Here is a 22,939-nt window from a genome sequence, read left to right as displayed (position 1 = left end):
AACAATAGTGGGGGTCCAAGTGGAATAGGTGGGTGGCCACCAATATCCACCTAGATCACTCTTGCTGAAGGTTTGACCACATCTTTTCCTATCTTGGTAATCTATCTCGTCCCAGAATACCTTGGAGAAAGATTTCCCAATCCCTTGAGACACTATTCAGTTCGAAACACATATTATTTGTACCTTGAGGCACCTCTCCCACGAATGTAAGTTGATCTTGGATATCCCGAATTCTGGTGAGAAAGGGATCATTTCCTTCACCCTTCTGCATCTTGATGTTCCAGATATTCTCCTTTAGAAACATCTTCTGCTACTCAGAACAATTCTGATATAGCCATGCAAGAGCATCCCACATGTCTTTAGTATTGTTCTTATCAGATATATGTGAGAGTATATGGTCCTGAAATCCATTAAGAATCATCTGCTTCACCTTGGCCATTTCCTTTTTTAAGTTCGGTAACTACTAATGATCAGTAGGTTCTGCTACAACATTGTCTGCATAAGTTTTTATACCATGCTCATCAAAGAGAAAGGACATTATGGCCTTCCAGATGACATAGTTGGAGGCACCGTCCAATTTGTATTGATCTCTAAGCCCGATTGCAGCCGTATTTGTAAAAACTCTACCTGAAGCTAAAATCTCCCTCTTTCTCTTGCTCGACTACTAGCTCTGCTATTCACAGTCCCTTCTAGAGTGAGAAAAAATGTCTGCTACTACTGCTGGCTGCAATTTGAGATTTGGATTTCTAAAGCTCGAAACCCTCTTCGAGTTTATGCCCTTCCAAATGACATAGTTGGAGGCATCGTCCAATTTGTCTTGAACTCTAAGCCTGATTACAACCATATCTGCAAAAACTCTATCTGAAGCTAAAATCTCCCTCTTTCTCCTGCTCGGCTACTATCTTTGCTATTCACACTCCCTTCTAGAGTGAGAAACAATGTCTGTTGATACTGCCGATTACAACTGGAGATTTGGATTTCTAAAACTCGAAACCCTCTGTGTGTGCACTTTATCTTACACCCAATGTAGATTCTTCTCTAGCAACTGTTGAAAAAAACTTTTTGCACCTAGATCAAAAATCTGCTCTGTGAAAATGTTGATGTGCTTCACCAAAATTGCTTCCTAACTTCACCACTACATGTTGGAATTGCTACTGAGCTCTATGAATTTTTCTTGCCATCACGATAGAAAAATTGAACCCTTTTCCCAACAGTTCAAACTTCCTGGCCAACCTCTATGGAAATCTAGAAATTGAATTGTCAGACTCCCTTCGAATTTGGATGATTTCTTCCTTCCACCTCTAAGCTTCCTTTTTTATCAAATGAGCTCTGATACCATGTGAAAAATCCTTGAAGTGCAACAATTGGAATTAATTTTCCTAACTAATTTATAGTTTATTGATTTATTGATTAATATAATCACACTACAATTTATTTACAAGTAAAATGTTGCGGAAAATAAAATGGAAACTGTGAGAATACTGACACACACAAATAAAAATTGACACAATTATTTTTGGAAAAATGTCCCTTGAAAAACCCAATGTGGGAAAATGGGTTTAACAATTGAGGGTTTAATTATTAAGCAGCAGTGAGAAATTTTGAGTAAAATATTTGGATGGCCAAATGGCTATCCAATCAGCAAAATAATATGGCAAAAATATTTGTGAGGCAAATACCTCAACACCATGCCTAATCAAGCTCCGACAACTAGCAAGTCTAGGTATTCGTATAGCCTCTTTCTGAGCCTTTGCAGAGTGCTTATGCAGGCTCCTAGTTATGCCCTGAAATTGCTGGAAAGATGATGTCCTCGCTAATTCTACCTCTTGAAGAGGCTCACTTGGATTCCTGGAGATTTTATGGACCAACTACAAATGGATCATCCTTCCTCTCAGCAAAATCGATCTCCCTATGATTCTATCTGTGTTGGCTCTGCGCAACCTCTCTAGGAAATACGACCTTTCTGCTGTTGACTCTCTGGAACTGGAAAACTTCCTCTAGAATCACTATCTCTACATCCCCTCTTTGGCTCAAACTTCTATTTGTTGAATCACTACAGTTGGGAAACTCGAACGCTGCCAAGGAATTCGCTCTCCAAGTGTGTTTCTCCATTTACCCATCAAACTCTTCTTATAATATCCAATTGTGACTCCAACGACCACAATTAAAACTTAATTGGTGGTTGATATAATCTCCAAGTTGATCCATATGAATTTCTAGAGAATTCTCACTTTTCTCAATAATTTTTATTAATTAACCATTTTTCCTAAGTTAGACTAAGGAAATTTTTAATTATGGTCAATTAATTTAATTGAGCCATCTCTAGGTGAAATTTCCATAAACGATTTCTAGGTTTTGGAGAACTCTCGTGTTTTAGTCTCTCCACAAAATTTTGAGACTATAACACCATCTGATTCTACAAAAAATAACAATTCCTTGCATCAAATCTGCACCAATGTCATGGCCTGAGACATCATGCTCCAAAAATGAAGATTTATGTGAAGTTAGGTGTCAATAGTACGGTAGTTGTACACACAGCCTCTTTAAAATTTTCAAAAGCTTTGGTTTCTTCTTTAGTTAAAGTAAATGCTTCCTTCTTCAATAATTTTGTTAAAGGTGCTGCAATTTGACAATATTTCTTAACAAAGTTGTGGTAATAGCATATCTATCTAAAGAATCCTCTAATTTGCTTCAATATTTTTAGTATTTATCATTCCCTCATAGTTTTTATTTTGTTAGGGTCCACTTTGACACCTTCATGGGATACAATATGAGCCATTTCACTTCTTGATCCCCAAACGCACACCTAGAAGGCTTCACATATGGTTGTTGTTCTTCCAATAGTGTTAAGACCCTATCAAAATTTTGTACATGTTTTTCCTAAGATTTGATGTAGATTAGTATGCCATTAAAAAATATTAACACAAATTTTCCAAAGAAGGGTTTGAAAATAGAATTCATCAAGCTTTGAAATGTTGATGGTGCCTTAGTAATTCTAAATGTCATAACAAAAAATCATAATAATCATCATGTGTTCTAATAGATATTTTTTGGATTATCTTCTTTCCTCATTTCTGAATCAATGATATCCAAATGGAGATCCAACTTAGTAAAGAGAATTTCTCTTTGCAACTCATCTAATAACTCATCAATGCATCAAGTATCACTAGCACGACTGGTTGAGGATGGCCCTCGTTAGCAAGGCGATTAGGGAAAATTTTAGGGGCTAATATTCACAAGTGGGCTAATTTTCTATGATTTTTCTAAAAAAAGATCGTTAATTTCTATTTTTTTTCTTCTGAAAATGATTTGCCCAAATTTTATAGTATAAAATTATTTCACCTTAAAAATCGCCAAAATTTTATATAGAGGCTGTATAAAATGATTAGAAATTTGAATATTTTTACAAAAAAATTGTGAAATGTTTTATAGATTACATATGATGGACTACGAGATTTGCCAAGGTTTCTAAACTTCAAGGTAAATTTTCATCCTTAAAATTTTCCCTGAAGGCGACCTAGGATAAAACCTCACAGGGGGTGGTTTTTCCCTATGTTAGGGGGAGGATACATGCTAAAAAGTCCATACAACTAAGGGTTGGTGTGGCCCAGTCTGGGTACAAACCCCGGGTAACTTTGACGGCTTAGATTTGCTTGGGCCGTGATTCCTCAAGCCACAGGTCAAGCTTGGAGGATCACAGACAACTTGACAAACAAAAATAAAAAATAACCCATCAATGATAGGAATAGGAAACTTATCTTTGATTTTCATTTTTTTGAGTTGTCTATAATCTAGATTCATATGCCATGAACCATCCGTTTCTATAACCATCACCATTGGTGAAGAGAAAACACTCTAGCTAAGTTGAATGATGCCAATTTCTAACATTTATTGAACCATATGATCAATCTCTCTTCTGTATATATGGCTACTTGTAACGCATAATGTTAGGTTGTACACTTCCATGTTTCAAATGAATAACATGGCCATGATCTCGAGTAGGTAAAAGACCCTTAAGCATCTCCCCTAACACCTTAATATGATTGTTGATAACGTTTTGGAGATCTAGTGGAGCAGAGCACATAGATTTTTAAACATATAATGAAAACATTTATGTAATTACACCATGGTATTCCTTTATAGAATTTGTTTCATGGTATTAGAGCTTAAAAATTTAGAGGATTTCTCTTGGATACTTCTAAGCTCAATTTCGTTTCATTCCAAGGAAAATAGCATGAAGAGATATTGAATATTAAGAGTCGTTCTTACTAATAATTATAGCCATTGGACCCACAATACCACATTAGAACCACCCATTTATATTTCAATCATGGGACTATCTAATAAATACTTGCATGTATCTAGTTTAATACTATCACACTTCCTTGTACAATATATGGTACCTCCATTTGCAATCATTACTTGAAATTCTGGAGCTAGAAATACAAAGCAATTAATATGTTTTCCCAATATGTAATTTATGAAGTTATGGGTACCACATGAATCAATAAATATTGTTACCTTTCTATTTTTTATATAACCTACTATCTTGATGGTTTATAGAGTATTGATGCTGGCCAATGCATGAGCATTCTCTTCTAGTTGTAGATCTTGTGATGATTCCACTCCTTTATCTTCTTCATCTTCACAATATATGTATAATAATTTCTTCTCACCACATTTATGATCTTTACTTTACTCGGTTTCACAATTGAAACACAATCCATTTGATCTTCTTTCATCCATTTGTCAAGGTCTCAAACTTGTTGGTGTAAGATCCCAAATCACTAAATAATCAACAAATCTGGAATATTTGAGTGTTCTAAATGAAATATTGATCAGGAAAACATAGAACAAAAGGGATCTAAAAGAGATGCAACCTTTATTTATATTATTAACTGAAGAAAATAGTACATGCCCATACAAAAATATTAGAGCCCCTGCAATGGCATGCACGACTGCTCATCAAAAGAGAAAACAAAAGACTGAAGCACAATCATGGACCCTGAATGGATCCACCATACAAATCACACCCACGGGGTTTTCGTCCTTGGGATCAAACTGGAACTAGCCATGCCAAGTTCTCAAGAAAACACAATAAGATATATAAACTCGGGATGATCCCATTGTCAGGCTCCTATCCCTTTTTATAGGCTTGATGGACTCTCTAGAAACTTTATTTTATTGTTTTCCCTCGAAAAATGAAGGAAAATACCATGGGAAAATACCACAGTCAATACCATGGGAAAATTTCGTCCACTTTTACCATATCAAGAAAAGGGAATATTACAAATCCTCCCACCCAAAGATTTCTTGCCCTCAAGAAATCCAATTCTATCCATAGTAGAAGAATTTGTACATTGATACCAGGATCCCATATAAACGAGTGTGCTATCCCATGCCTCCATTCAAAATGATCCAAAATGGATCCTCCAATACCTAGATCCCAAATAATCCTCCAGCCAATCCTACTCTTAATAGATCCACCTAAATCCCAATGCCACTAAGTCATAGGACTCGTGGGTTATAATACCACCTCAACCTTCCATCACCGCCTGTGCCTAAGGGCCCCTGCTATGATATTCCCTTGCCTAAGAGTATCCTCGTAAGAATAATCCCATTAATAGAGTACCAACTCATAATATCTCGCCAATCCATGTCATGGGAAAGATGAATACCTGCACATGGAAAAAATCTACTATGATGATGTTGCTCTATGCCCTACTTATGCTGCTCCACCCAATCACTCAACATTATCCATTTGGAGAAATCTTCCCTCCTCTCCCCAATGTATAAATGCGGGTTGGTAGTGTTGCAAGCCTTATCTATGTACCCCTGTAGAGGGCTGCTCTAAAAATCAAAACTATACTCCTCTTGCTGCCTTGTGAGGGACTACCCCTATGAGCTCTTGAATTTTGCTATTCTCCTATAATATAGTGTCTCGGACTATCCAGACTCGCTGCTTCAACATCATAAGATCTATCTTGAAATGTATGATCTTTTCTCGAAAGTCCTCTACTGGTAATTTTGGTGCCTTACTGAATGTCTCCGTACATTTCTGCACCGGATAACCCACGACCACAACTTAAATTTGAGTCTTTGACTGGATCTCTGGGAATGGTTCATCCTACACATTATGTCTATCATTCTCCCCCTTGTGATCATGGTCATCAGGTTGGTTCACCATTTTTGGATCCTCACTTAAGTTTTCTTGACCTCCTCCATCTATGAAGATAATCTAATGTTTATCCTCTCTAGTTGTCAAACATAGATGCATTGGTGGATTGTTATCTATACTTGGCTACTCATATTATTTATGGACATCCTCTTGAAGACCTATGGACTTAGTTGTATAGGAGTCTACCTCATCAACACCACTAGGTAGAATTTCCTCATGCACTTTTAAATGATTGCCACCCTGCAAGTCTCCCTGAATAATATTGTGTTGTTGTTCACCCTGTGTACTTGAATGCTCAGATCCTTCATGGATGCTCTCCTGATAACCAATGAACCCAAATATAGATGAATCCCCATGATCCAAAGGAATCTACTACTTTTGTGTCCTTGTTGCATCCTTCCTATCACTTGAGCATGAATGGTTAGGTGCCCATGACCCCTTGCAGATAAAGCATAGTCCTCTCCTTCTTAGTTCATTCTTGCTACAATTTTTATTTCCTTTGTTCTTTCTTCCTCTGTCAATCCTCTTCAACTCCTTCTTAGTCAACACCCTTTTTATGTTTTGCATGACCAACCTTTCGACTAGATCATAAGCAGTTGGTGATACAACTAGCTCCTTTCTCCAAATGGTCAACAATTTGGATCTTAGTATTTTGCAAATGTCAACATCACCTTCTAAAAAAAGGAGACAATATTTTTCATACTTGTTTTGACACGGTCGGGATGAGATGATGTAATGCCAGTGAAAAAGGTCTAGAGAAACTGAAAGATTAAGTCATCACATTCCAAATTCAGCATAAATGTGCCAAAGTTGAACTCTACCATGAGTTCTAAAATTTTGTGCTACTTCTGAAAGGTAGGAAGCCTCATGTTGTTCAACCCCTGAATAGTTTCCACTATCAAAAGTAATATTTCCCTCATGATATCATCATTGTAAGGAATTAGAGGTGATGTTAAAGCTATGATCCTGCTAATAAAATAGGCAACTGTGAGCCTGAATTATTCACAAGGATTGTCCCAGAGTTTGGGTTGTATTAATGCAAGCATGGATGGGTTGAGAGCCTAACTTGCATAGACATGTGTCTAATTCCTCCAAATTACAAATGTTTATGACTAACTTCCTTTGTTGCAATTCAAATCCAAGTGTGAAGAGACACTTGCTTTTTTCATCTTCCTTCTGGATATCCTTTGACTGCTGAAGGATAACATGGACCTTCTAAGAGAAAGGTTTGTTTTGTTTCTCTTGTTTCTGATCTGTAAGTTGTTTCTGTTTTTTATCCACAGAAGTATTCTAGTCTGGAGAATCCATGAATGCATTGCTATGTTGATTTCTAAGGCATTTCCAAAAGTAAAATGATGAGATTATGTCTTGGCGACAATGGATGTAAAAACTTAGCCTTCATGACAATCAAACCTTGATTGTATGAAAATACTCTAGCAATCATTGTGACCAACAAATATAGACTATAGTGCATTAACTCAACTATACTCCATGGATATTTGACTTGAATAAACTAGCCCCTACAATTACATTCAACATCTAGATGGAGGTTTAAACACCTCATACAAACATATTGCCATAATAAAATATAATAGGTTTATAAGGCTACAAAATACAAGTACCAGGCTTAAATTTTACACATTTTAATTCAACAACAACACACACATGTTATCAGTGTTGCGTATTTCTCTTGACAACTTTTATCAAACACTTTAATGGCAGTTAAGGACAAGAAAAATGTAAAATACCAATGAGAAACCTGGATATAGCTTCAGTAATAACTTTTCCCCTTGAATGTACAAAAATAAGATTATTGTAGATGACAGGGTCTCGACCCTTTGAGATGCTCTTGGTGCTTTTATTAATCCTCAGTTTCTCTTATCTGTAGATATACTCTGATATGGAAAATGATATAGAGGCATGTCTATCTAAGCAACCCACTCAAAATGAGATCTCGTTCTCTACCTGTGTAAGCTGCAACATGGTGGCAATGGGTGTATCCTTTGACATAGTGATGATAACTCCAGTCTGGATTATAAATATTTGTACAACAATAGAGAAGTGTTATAGGTGAATGTTGTATCTAGTTCAATGCACAATAAGCCCACTCGACTCTTAAACAATCGTTATTATGCTCCTCTTGATATGCAGCCAACAAATAGATGGAACTCGGTCTCATTTAGTAGAGGAAAATCAACCCCCATAGGCTTAACTTAGTTCCCAATGATATGATCCTCCTCTGTTAGTGAAAATTGATCCCTTATCAAGTATTAATCCTCTGTTAAAGATCTAATAAAACTCGTTCCTCTAAAATCCATAAACATGCCAATCAAGGAAGGTGATTCAATCTTGGAGTTTGGCAGAAAATTTGGCCTTCATGATTCGTCCTCCCAATAGATTAGTGAATTTACCTATGGATAAATAAATGATTTGGTCCTCAGGCTGGAAGAATCGAGATGGTTATTTAATTCGGCCTCCAATTTCGGAAGAGACTGATATTCGACCTTGATAATTTCTCCTGCAATCGGTCTTATTTGAGGAAATAATTCTTCTCTCTGTGCGACAATTTAGCCTTCTACAAAGGGTGATATCTTGAATATGGTCAACGTTGAATCTTGACAGCCCAATCGTCCACTGTATGACCCCCACGCTTAATGAGTTTGGCCTTCAGTGATATAGAGCGCAATGGGAGCGACTTAAGTCACTTTGTTAATTCAACACCTGATACGAGCACCGTTTGATGACAATGACGACTGGCATGATTTTGGTGAAATAAGAATTCGACCTTGCTCTTCGAGATTTTGATCTTTATCGACTTAACAGTGTGAACCATTGGCTTCTGATCCAAGCACCATGACATGGTAAAGAAACTTCTTTATCAAGAGTGATCTTGATCGTTGCGGCCAATGTGTTGTGATCACCATACAACCTCTGCTTCCTTGATGTGACTAGCCTTGATGTAGAAATGCTCTGATCTCCCCTTGTTTATGGGGTTTCAGTAAATATCCACCGTAATCCTCTCAATCCAACAATATTGGCCTACTGGCTCTACAAGGATGTGAGAACTCCAATGAATAAAATTTTTTAACCATATGTTTGCACCATACCATAAAAGATGTAAAACCTCTTGTTTGATTATGGCGCCCAACCACACCAATTCCACCATGATGTATAAATATAATTCATCAAGTTCCAAGTGTATTTAAGAAATTTTATGGACTTTTATTTTGATACATTCAGAGCTTCGATGGAATTTGTTTAAGATACGTTCAGACCCTTCACGCGAAATAAAAGATCAACAACTTGCCCGTCAGATAAGAATGACGTCTCCGCCCTGCAATGACCAGAGTGGCTGAAATCTCAATAAATGATACACTTCTCAGTGATGGTTTCATGACCTTCTGCCCATCCTCAATACGGTGCAAACTCTTTTCAGTGATAACGAGCACTTCCAGCCACTCATAACCCTGGAACCAGTCAAATAGATGGTGTACAATGTCTCCTTCCAACCCACAAAGCTGCAACAATGACTTCAATGCACTGTCTGGTTCCTTAATCCATATAAGATTTTTACGATCTAGATCTGTTCCTCTAACTGACAGTAGTAGATTTTTTAAAGAGACCAACTAGTGTTATATTAAATATCACCGAAGATGGAAATGCAGTCTGGAAGGATGCACAACTCTGATACCACTATAAGATCCCAAATTGCTAGATAATCAACAAATCTGGAATATTTTAGTGTTCTAAATGAAACACTGACAAGCCAAACATAGAACACAAGGGATCTAAAAGAGATGCAACCTTTATTTATATTATTAACTGAAGAAAATAATACATTCCTATACAAAAATATTATAGCCCTTGCAATGGCATGAACGAATGCTCATCAAAAGAGAAAAAAAAAAGACCAAATCACAATCGTGGACCCTGCATGGATTCACCATACAAATCACACCCATGGGGTTTTCATCCGTGGGATCAAAATGGCACTGGCCACGTCAAGTTCTCAAGAAAACACAACAAGATAGATAAACTCAAGATGATCCCAATATGTCAGGCTCTTAATCCCATTTTATAGGCTTGATGGACTCTCTAGAAACTTTATTTTATTGTTTTCCCTTGAAAGACGAACGAAAATACCATGGGTTGATACTATGGCAAAATAACACAGTGAATACCATGAGCAAATTTCACCCACTTTGACCATATCAAGAAAATAGAATATTGCAAATCGTCCTGCCCAAAAATTGCTTACCCTCAACCATTCCAATTCTATCCACAGTAGAATCATTTGTACATTGATACCAAGATCCCATACAAATGAGTGTGCTATCTCATGCCTCCATGTTAAATGATTCTGAATGGATCTTCCGATACCTGGATCCCAAACAATCCTCCATCCAATCATGCCCTCAATAGATCAGTGGTATAGTTGGTTGCATGATTTTCTTTATAATTATTAGTGACAAATTTTTTAATAGCCATATTTTTACTTTCAACTTTCCTTGCTAGGCTAAAATCGTGTTCAAGGGACTTAGGTTCAAATAGATTCATCTCATGTTGGATGATTTCCATTAAATTTCTCATAAATAGGTCTAACAGATTATCCTTTGAAATTTTCTTTACCCTAAGACTCAACTTTCAGAATTGTTGAATGTGCTCTAAAACTAAACCCTTTTGTCGAATATTTACCAATTGAATAAATGATTAATTTATCTTAATATTTCCATAATGTGTTATCAATTCCTCTATAAAAATGGACCAAGATACTCCTTTCACAAAACCATTGATACGAAACATGTTTAGCTTGTTTTGAAAACATGGTTGTAATATTTGCCTTTTGTATTGCTACCACTTGGTGCAGATTAAAGCATTACTCCATCCAGAATATCTATGTTATAATATTAGTACCATCAAACTTACTCATATCGAACTTCCAAATGTAGAAGAACTTCCTTGTTGCTAACCTAAAGCCCTTATCATGTGGATCTTGGATTTAAACATCATGATTATGGTTTTGTGATTCAATATTTGTGCACTTGAATTGTGAGAAAATATTCCCCATATGTGATTGAGTCTCAACACTATGCTTTTCCTTATGTTCATGATTTCCTTGGATTTCCATATCCCTTTTAGGAATATCCTTCAATAGACTCGTTTTCAATTCTTTTATGTATTTTTATTTTTCTTCCTTATGTTCATTCATTTCTTTTCCATTCATCCATCATTTCTCTTTTAAGGTTTTCTTGAGAGCCTAATATATCCACCTTTTTCAATAGATTGTTATCATTTTATTAACTTTCTTCGTTAACTAGGAGAACCTAAATTCTAAACCTTCACTTTATTCATAAGTCTTGGATGAGCCTTTGAGAGGTTTAATTGGTGTAGTAATTTTTTAATGTTTATTTGGAGCCACATGAAAAAGTAATATTACTACTTCTCTTACCCAAAAAAATGGATCTTCTAATCAAAAGTTATGTCACTTGTAAGTTATATATCTTTAAAACATAAATTTGGAGAGGGGGTTTAATAGGTGTAGTATATTTTTGATATTTCTTTGGAGATATATGAGAAAATAATGTTAGTACTTCTATTTATCACAATTTATAACAAAAAAAGGATCTCCTAATAGAAAATTATGTCACTTGTAAGTTACGTATCATTAAAACCTTAATTTGGAGAATATTTGAATGAATGACCTTTTTATTAATATATATTTGATATTTGAGCTCTTCTAGGGCTGAAATTTTGTCTTGTAATACTTTGTTATGTCTTTTATGAAATTCCACATGCCTGACTATAATTTGATGTTCCAAGTGAAAGTTATGGTAGCTTTCCCAAAACTTGACTTTTGGCCTCTTCACAAAATCAAACTTGTATAGTTTGTCGCATGTCTAATTTTTCAAATTTGATTTTGAAATTTTTACCTTAAGTACTTCTTGATGTCTCTTTAGACCTTTGAAAATTTCATGGATTGGAGTGTCCAAGAAAAAACATTATAGCAGAAATGTTGTGATCTCTCTTTTGAAATTGATTTCAGAACCATTCACAAACACTAACTTCAACGGGCTATATTTCTAAAATTATAATGAACTAGAATATGAAATTTTTATCAAATATTTCCCAAGATATGTCCTTAATATGATCAAAATTTCACCATATAAAACATCCGAGACAAAAGTTGTATAAACATTGCCAAGATCGTCCCTTTGAGCCAACAAAACCCAAGGATCATAGCTGTAATAACAAATGGTATGAACTTTGTGCCCTTAAAATGATAAGAGACCAATAATTACAACCCACTTCAAGGGAGAAAAATCGTTTTACAATTAATAAAATGTATATGACAAGAGTTGGTGATCCTAATACTAAATATCCTTGTGTGTGTGTGTGTGTGTGTCTCTCTCTCTCTCTCTCTCTATATATATATAGGAGACAAAGGGTACAATTATAATGAAATGGTACAATGACAATTTCTAGCTCCAACATAACAAGATAAAAATAGAAATGTAACAACTCAATATATAGGAATTGATAAAGGGTTTTAGGTTTAACATGAGGCTTACACAAGGCCTAACATCTATTGCAAATATTATCAAACACTAATAAACTACAAATATAATAACGATGACACAAATTAGGCAATAATAATTTAGTGCATAAATAATGTAATACAATGGAAATATATTTAAAAAATGAATAGTGACACATATGCAATGATAACATAGTGCATGAGTGATGTATTATGACATGAAGAAGACACAAATATGATGTAAAATGACTCAAAAGTTCCATATTTTAACACTCCAATGATGTTAGTATGACACATCTATGATGCCCCATATGAAATATCAACTCCTATATTGAGGCACTAGGACACTAATGTGACATAACATATGCTCTTTGATGTAGTTTTATGCAAAAGTGTTTCTCTAGGTATTATTTTCAATAAGATGTAATGCAACACAATGCTAATTTGACATAGGAAAACATTTTGTGCCATTTTTTTGTTACTAAAATGATGCTTTCTAGAGCATATGTAAAATTGTTGGAAAAATACTGAGGGGTGGGTGGGGGTGAATCGATATTTTCAAACCATTAAATGCTTTCAATTTCATATCCTGATTTCTGTACGTGACTTAACTGAAGGGAACTTGCATGTGTTCGTGACTGTTATTTATAGAATTAGTGTATATCCAGTCAAACATATTTTTCAATTAATTCATATTTTGTTTATTTTGATTCAGTGCATCAGTACTTCATTAAGCATTAAATAAATATTAACCATGTGTAGTAAGAACAAAATAAACCATCACACATAATCATCACACATGAACACTAGGATTTAAGGTGGAAACCCAATGTGGGAAAAAATCACTGCTGCTGTTGTCTCTGTCTTCTTTTTCATATCAAAAAAAAAAATTCTTACAATATTGTACTGGTGTAGACTCATACCAGCATGCAAGCACCCCCTACACAAGGCTACAACCTTCACTTGTTCTCCAGCTCCTACTGGAAGGGAGCTCCAACCCCCTGATATCGTTTATCAGCACCCACTAGAAGGGAGCTCCAACCCCCTGATCTGATTTACCAGCTACTACTGGAAGGAAGATTCAACTCCCTCATTGAAGGCTCCAACCTTCAACACCTTCGTGGACCATGTTTCATAAATTTTCATACTGGATCCACTTGCTACAAAACATCACAACTTGTAGGCCATGTTTCATCAAATTTTCAAACTGGACCCACTACCAACATTTAAGCCCAAAACTAAATATCAAAATTGAAACTGATCACTGCAATAAATCACTCAATCATCATCTAAATCAACCAATATCTGACCCAACTGAATCAACCAATCACTGAACCAACTGAAACCCAAATCAATCAATTTATTCTCAAACAACCAGAATAGTTAGATCATTGTAGCCAAAGTACTAATACTGAACCCAAACACTGCATCATCTTACTGAATCAACTGAAAGACCTGATCAATAAACTATCCTAATATATACACTACTTTTCTGTAGAAAACTCGCGTGTATACTCGACTTCCTTGAAGCATACACAGGTACAGATCTCAAAACATTAAACCTTGAAATTGAACCATTGTCACTCTAAAACAAACAATAAATCATACACAGATCCACTGCATCATTATGAAATAATCACAAAACCATCACTGATCTTCAATCACAAATAACTAATAGCTTCATCATTATTCAATCAATCAATCCTTAATCAAAACATCATTGTTAAGCCCGATCATCAAATAAGCCTTCATTGACAAAGAACAGAAACACAAGAAGACTGATTAAACTGATCAGACACCTTTTTTCAGAGAGATCCTAGTTTATATACGCACTTTCCTCAAAACAATTCCACTTGTATATGTGCTTCTACAGAATCAAACCCGCATATAGATATGAATATATATGTGACTTACTAGTATTAAATATGTGTGTGTACGCGCCTTTCGGGTTATCAAACATGCGTACAGATATGCAATCATTGACACAAACCTTCATTGCATCACAGAACTTTAGAATTCCCAGATCTCGACATACACAGAAAAATCATACATCAAGACACTATCATCACTGATCAAATCAACCCATAATCAACATTGTCATTTCAGATCCATTGGATCTGATCCATCATCAAATTCATGAGTGCATACTTAGTTTTAGATCAAGAAAATCATTAACAACCCATTACATGAATATTTGCTTCAGATCTAATTATTCATAAAACATTCATCACTTGCACACCTCTACCACTTTGATCTTCATCTCCTTATATAACTTAGCCCTTACCTAATACCACAGGTCAAAACCATACTCCAGCTGATGGTTTTCTTAGACGTGATCAAAAAATCTGTTGTTGGGCTCAATACCACAGGGAAATAACATGGTAAGGACCCTTGGTATTTAGAATACCATGGTACATAAACTGCATGCACCTTTGCTTCTTCATAACCGCATTTGTACACGACTTTGCTTAACAGAACCCGCGTATACTTCTTGAAATTTCATCTTTGTCATTCCTCTGCCTCTGATCTATTATGCCTTTGTCCAAACTCTATGTCACATCTATAGACACATCTTGTTAACATTTGTATCATGTTGGTTTCCATCAAAGAACAACTCATCAAGTAGGTTTCCATCAAGGACAATACATTAATCATACTGCCAAAAATCTCCTCCTTTGGACTTTATGGAAACCACTTCGGTGTTTGGTCACTACCACTTGTAGATACCTATAAAACAGATCAAGATAAGCACCAAGATCTTCAAACACCAGGTTACTCTCCCCCTTTGACATCAAGGGAAAAGGGCTGACCAATACTGAATGAATACTTCTCTGTTGAGTGCAGTAGATCTGAAACACTGAGTATGAACACTAAATATTGGCCATGCTACCCTTGAGCACATGTTGAAGTTACAAATTACATTATATGTCCAAAAGGACTTGACCACAATAGTCCATACATGACTGAATTTTACAATGAGTACATCATAGGTCTTTACATGACCTTTACATCAAATGATAGATATGACATGTATAACCAAGAACAAAAAAACCTCAATAAGATCATGATAGTCATAAGCAACTATCATACACCACATATGATCTTCACCATGACCATCTGTCAACAGCTACTCATGCAAGATAAGACAATGTAGCTTCAATATTGTTAAAATATTCCATGTTTCCAAGTATCATCAAGTAGATGTAGCAGTGGCACATCAATAACCATGTCTTAGCAACATCATTCTCTTGGCCCAAATTCTTCATACAAGAAGAATTATCACACTAACACCACTTCATCAAGAAATTATTTCACCAATATGCAACTCAAGTAGATATCATAATCAACTACTCATCCATGATAGCAATGTTATCAACAATATTTACATGTTCTTTCCACAATTGACAAGTATCAAGCATGATTAGCAACTCATGCATCATCATTCAAGAACTTCAACAACATAAGCAACATCACCATTGATAAGCATCATTATGTAAGAAGGAATTCTAAAGCAAACATAATTCCAACAATGCATTATTAGAAGCATAGAAAATGCTCCCCCTAAACCTGTGCCAACTTTTCACTGTCAGATATGATCATCTCATTTATTAGTAAGAACTTCAAAGTATTTTCATCAATCAATCATCCATCAAGGTATCAACAACTTATAAAGGCCAAAATCACTTCTAAGTAGCATCAGCAGACTGTAATCATCAACCAATAGAACTTGAAAGCCAAACAATAATTGACTGAAGCATATCATACCCTTTTTCCTGAGTCTGTCCCACTCTTTCTTCATCATACCAAGATATACACAATTGTTCAGTTTAGAACTCGCGTATACACGCAACTTGTCTTCATAAGATCCGCGTACAGAAAGTGAAATACTAAATTTCACAACTTCGGCTCCACCTGTGTTTGTACAGAATGTTCTTGTTTAATGCTGTTACATCAGAGGCACTGTCAGTAGTGTAAGAAATCGTGAACATAAAAAACAACCATGGGAGTCATCATCAAGACACATATGTATTACTCCCCCTGAAATTGAAGAATCAACAGAGTGATGATGCAGGGACCATTACTAATTTATGTTGGATATATTCAAATGCATCACGTGGAAGAGGATTTTTAAATATATCAGTGACTTGTTCTTTTGAGGGAACATATTCTAGTTTGACCTTTTGTTCATGCACATGTTCCCTTGGAAATTGATATTTAATTGGAATATTCTTGGTCTTGGAGTGCATAAAAATATTTTTTGAAAGACTAATGCCACTTGTATTATCACATAGAATGGAAATGGTTGGTGAACAATTGATTTGAATATCTTACAATGTTTGCATCATCCAGAGAAGTTGTGTGCAACAAGATGCAACAACAACATATTATGCTTCTACAGTTGATAGAGAAATTGAGCTTTGTTTTTCGTTGAACCATGATACCAGGCTAGGCCCCATATAAAATTCTCTTCCACTAGTGCTTTTTCTATAATCAACATTTCCTGCCCAATCTGCATGTGTATAAGCATGAAGAGTAAGATCTACATCTTTGGGATACCATAAACCAAATTCTTGAGTGCCTTGTAGATATTTGAAGATTATTTTGACTGTCTGAATCGTCCAACATTCCCAACTGCATGCATGATATCTGGTCTCATTCTTGTAAGATAAAGAAGACTTTTGATCATGGATCTGTATTCTAGTTGGTTGACTACAGGAGAATCATCATGCGAACTAAGACTACATCCTGTCACCATGGGTGTGCATATCGGTTTGCAATCTTCCATTCCATATTTCTTCATAATTTTCTTGAGGTACTTAGTTTGTGATAGAAATATGCCATTCTTTGCTTGTTGTATTTGTAAACCAAGAAAGTATGTTAGTTCACCAAGTAAAAAAATTTCAAATTCTTGTTGCATGATAGAAGAAAACCCTTGACTCATGGATTCTTCGTTGCTGCCAAAAATGATGTCATCCACATAACCAATGACAATTAAAAGTTTACAATCATCCACCTTTATATATAGCTTTCTATTTGTAGTCCCCTTAGTGAATCCTTCTTGTTGAATATACCTGTCTAGGAAATAATACCATTCATGAGGCGCTTGTTTTATCCCATATAATGCCTTCATGAGTTTACAAACAAGGTTTTCATCATTTCCTAGAATAAACCCTTCAGTTTTTCAATATAGACTTCTTCTTTTAGGTTCCCATTTAAAAATGCAGATTTAACATCCATTTGATAAACTTTGAAATGATGAAAGCTTGAAAAGACAAGAAACATTCTTATGGATTCAAGTCTGGCCACATGTAAAAATGTTTCTTCAAAGTATATTCCTTCTTGTTGAGCATAACCTTTGCAAACGAGTCTTGCTTTATTTATAATTACTTCTCCATTCTCATTCAATTTATTTTTGAATACCCATTTTGGCCCAATAACGGTCTTATCATGAGGTCTAGGAACTAATTCCCAAGTGTGATTATTTTCTATTTGGTCAAGTTCTTCATGAATAACCTTAACCTAGCATTCGTATTTGCTAGCTTGATTTAAATTTTGTTGTTCAATTATGGATAGTAAGGCTAGATGACTAGAAATTCCAACAAGAGTTTTTCTAGTTTTTATTCCAATTTCCTCACCACCTAGAATTTGAGATTCTAGATGATTTTTTTTTAACATACCTTAATGGAGTCCTTTTTAGTTCTTTTGTATTATCACTTCATCTGATGCTTCATTAATTCTTTCTTCCTCATTATTTTTGCTTGTTGTAGGAGTATCTTTGTCATGTTTGGCTTCCTTTTTGATCCCTGTGGATGATTCATCAATCACAATATCAATGCATTCAACAATCTTTTGAAGTCTTTTATTGTAACATTTATATCCTTTTTTTTAACAGGAGTATCCAAGGAGAATTCCTTCATCAACTCTAGCTTCAAACTTTCCAAGTTTGTCATTATTATTCTTTATGTAACGCTTACTTCCAAAAACTCTAAAATGCTTAACTATTGGGGGTTTACCATACCAAAGTTCATAAGGTTTTTTATTGTTGTCCACACAGATATGAGCTTTCTAAAGAATATTTACCATTGTATGTGCTACGTCACCCCAAAAGGTACAAGGTGTCCTAGACTCATCAAGCATGACACGCGCCATTTGTTCGATTGTTCTATTCATTCTCTCTGCTACCCCTTTTTTTAGGAGTCCTAGCTATAGAGAACTGCCTCTTGATGCCATGTTGTTCAAAAAAGTTGAAAAATTTGTCTGATATGAATTCTCCTCCTTTTTCAGATTTGAGACATTTGATTTTCAAGTATAACTCATTATCTACTAAAGCTTTGAAGACTTTAAATTTATCAAATGCTCTGTCTTTGTATTTTAATAAACAAATGCAGCACATTCTAGTAAAGTCATTAATAAATAAGATGAAATATTGTTCACCTCTAGGTGATCTTTTCTTCACTGGCCCACACAAATCAGCATGAATAAGTTCAAGGGGCCTACTTGCAGAACCTTCTTTGGCATTTAATTTTACCCTGGTTTTCTTACCAAATTGGCATAATTTGCATATAGTATTTTATGGTAGAGAGATGTTGGGAAAATCACGAACCGCTCCTAGATTGCTTGACTTATGTATTTGAGTGAAGCTTAGATGTCCCAATATTTTGTGCCATAACCAACCTTCTTCTATTTTGCTTAAGTAACATTGTTCTAGACTTCCTTCCAAGACATAGACATTACCTGGAGTTCTTGTTCCTTTTATTACAATTTTTCCTGTATCGAGATTTCAAACCACACAATTCTTTGATCTAAAAAAAACTTCATTCCCTTGGTCACACATCTAGCTAACACTTAACAAGTTATGCTTCAACCCATCAATAAATAAAACATTTCTAGCTTTAACCTTTTCTTTTAGAAAAACAATTCCTTTTCCTTTTATAACAATAAGTGCATTATTTCCAAAGGTTATGTTCTTTTATTTCTTTATTTCATTAAAAGGCATAAACTTATCTTTATCACCTATCGTGTGTTTAGAGCATCTACTATCAATTTACCACAAATTTTCTTGATGACTTGCATATAAAGCCAGACCATAGTTCTCAAATTCGATGGTCTTCTTATTCCATACCTTACATGTTGTTTCCATTTGCTTATCCTGAGGTATAGATCATCCTTTGCTCCTGCATTCAGATTCTTTATGCCCAAAGTTATTGCAAAAGGAGCATTCAGTGTCATATTAAAGAGGAGAGAAGGCACTGTAAGAGTATTTCTTTACCCCAATCTCATTCCTTTTTCTTATTGCTTCTCTAGTCATGATAGTGCTGTAAGCAACAAATTGAGTAGCCTTATGACCAAAATTGTGACAAGCGAAGTATTTTCCATTAAAGTAGAAGTGTTTGGGAGTATAATACCATTAATGTTTTTTCCTTTTGATTGAACTGAGAATAGTTTACATGTGAAGTATTTGGTCCATTATTATTTTTTTGTAGGATGGAGTGATGTTTACTACTTCTTTTTACTTCATTGAGATAACTTCTTTTTACTTCATTGAGATAACTTCTTGTTTTTGTAGAAGAATTTATAGTCTTTGATGTTTCTTCTTAGTATCCAATACCTGTATTTATAAGAAGAGAATGTTTAACTTTGATGATTTCATCTAAGGTTTCAGATTCTTCAGCAAATCTAAGATTAAGACTTTTTGTTTTCTCAAGTTCTTTCCTTAGACTTACTATTTTGCAATCTAGCTTCTCATTATTCTCTTCCTTTTCTATGATTTGTTTCTTCAAAGTTTCTTCTGCTAATTTAACTTCTTATAAACAAATCTTAAGCTGAGATATTTATTCAATAAGAATATCCTTTTCTTCTAGAGCATCCATGAAATTATCATTAGACACATTAGTACTTCTATCTTCAAGTTCCATAAGTAATTGACATTCTTGATCAGAATCACCTTCTTCAACATTTGAAAGACCATCACTACTATTATTGAACGGACAAGGAAATTGATCACAGTTAGAACAAAATTCCATACCTGATAATGCTTTTTTACTGTCTTCTTCATTCTTTATCAATACAAAGTGACTTGCTCCCAACCTTGAATTTGAATTTGAAACTCTCCTTCGAGCTATCTTCTTCTTTCCCATCATCTTGATGGATCTCCTTCAAGTGATCAAGCTTCTACTGAAGAACTGCTTTGATACCAATTTTGGAAAATACACTGAGAGAGGGGGGAGGGAAGGGTGAATCAGTATTTTCAAACAATTTCAATTTCATATCTTGATTTTTGTACGTGACTTTACTAAAGGGAATCCACATGTGTACACAACTACTATTTATACAACTAGTGTATATATAGTAAAACATATTTTTCAGTTAATTCATCTTCTATTGATCTTGAGTGAGTGCATCAGTACTTCATTAAGCATTAAATAAACAGTAAGCATGTGTAGTAAGAACCAAATAAACCATCACACATGAACACTAGGATTTAAGGTGGAAACCCAATGTGAGAAAAAACCACCATTGTTTTCGTCTTGGTCTTCTTTTTAATATATAAAAAATTCTTACAATCTTGTACTGCTACAGACTCATGCCAGCATGCAGGTACCCACCTACAAAAGGCTACAACTTTCACTTGTTCTCTAGCTTCTACTGGAAGGGAGCTCCAACCCGCTGATCTTGTTTACCAACACCCACCAGAAGGGATCTCCAACCCCCTGATCTGATTTACCAGCTACTATTGAAAGGAAGATTCAACTCCCTCATTGAAGGCTCCAACCTTCAACACCTCAGTGGAACACGTTTCATAAATTTTCATACTGGATCCACCTACTACAAAACATCACAACTTGTGGGCCACGTTTCATCAAATTTTCAGATTGAACCCACTACCAACATTTAAGCCCAAAACCAAATATTAAAACTAAAACTGACCACTGCAACAAATCACTCAGCCATCATCTGCATCAACCAATCACTTACCCAGCTGAATCAACCAATCACTAAACCAACTGAAACCCAAATCAATCAACTTATTCTCAAACAACTAGAACAATTAGATCACTGTCGCCAGAGTACTAATATTGAACCCAAACACTGCATCATCTTACTGAATCAACTGAAATCCATCATCAATAAACTATCAAAATATATACACTACTTTGTTGTAGCAAATTCATGTGTATATGTGACTTCCTTGAAGCATACTCGGGTACAAATCTCAAAACGTTAAACCTTGAAACTGAACCATTGTCACTCTGAAACAAACACTAAATCATACACAGATCCACTGCATCATTCTGAAATAATCAGATAACCATCATTGATCTTCAATAACAAACTGCTAGTAGCTTCATCATTCTTCAATCAATCAATCCTTAGTAAAAACATCATTGTTAAGCCTAGATCATCAAGTAAGACTTCAATGAAAGATAACAGAAACACAACAAGACTCATTAAGCTGATTAGACATCTTTTTTTTTTAGCGAAACCCTAGTTTATATATGCACTTTCCTCAAAACAATTTCACGTGTATACGCGCTCCTACATAATCAAACCCACAAATAGATATGAATATATACGTGACCTACCAGTATTAAATCGTCATGTGTACACGTCTTCCAGGTTATCAAACCCGCGTACAGATCTGTAATTACTAGCACAAACTTTCGCCACATCACAAAACTTCAGATATACCAAGATCTCGACATACAAAAAATTCACACGTCAAGACACTATCATGGTTGATCAAATCAACCCATAATCAACATTGTCATTTAAAATCCATTAGATCTGATCCGTCATCAAATTCTTAGGTGCATACTTAGTTTTAGATCAAACAAATCATTAACAACTCATTACATGCATATTTTCTTCATATCTAATTATTCATAAAACATTTATCACTTGCACACCTCTACCACTTTGATCTTCATCTCCTTATATAACTTAGCCCTTATCCAATACCACAGGTCAAAACCACACTCCAGCTGATGGTTTTCTTAGATGGGATCAAAACATCCATTGTTAGGCTCAATACCACAGGGAAATACAATGGCAAGTACCCTTGGTATTTAGAATACCACGATGCAGAAATTGTATGCGCCTTTACTTCTTCATACCTGTGTCTGTACATGGCTTTGCTTAACTGAACTCGCGTATACTTCTTGAAATTTCATTTTTGTCATTCCTTTGCCTCTGAACTGTTATCACTTTGTCCAAACTCTTTGTCA

This window comes from Pinus tabuliformis, chromosome 1_1, assembly GCF_031772625.1.
Source record: "Pinus tabuliformis cultivar Carrire ecotype Pingquan chromosome 1_1, CPIR1, whole genome shotgun sequence".
NCBI classification, from domain to species: domain Eukaryota; kingdom Viridiplantae; phylum Streptophyta; class Pinopsida; order Pinales; family Pinaceae; genus Pinus; species Pinus tabuliformis.
The sequence above is the reverse complement of the archived record's forward strand: the minus strand, read 5'-3'. Positions refer to the sequence as shown.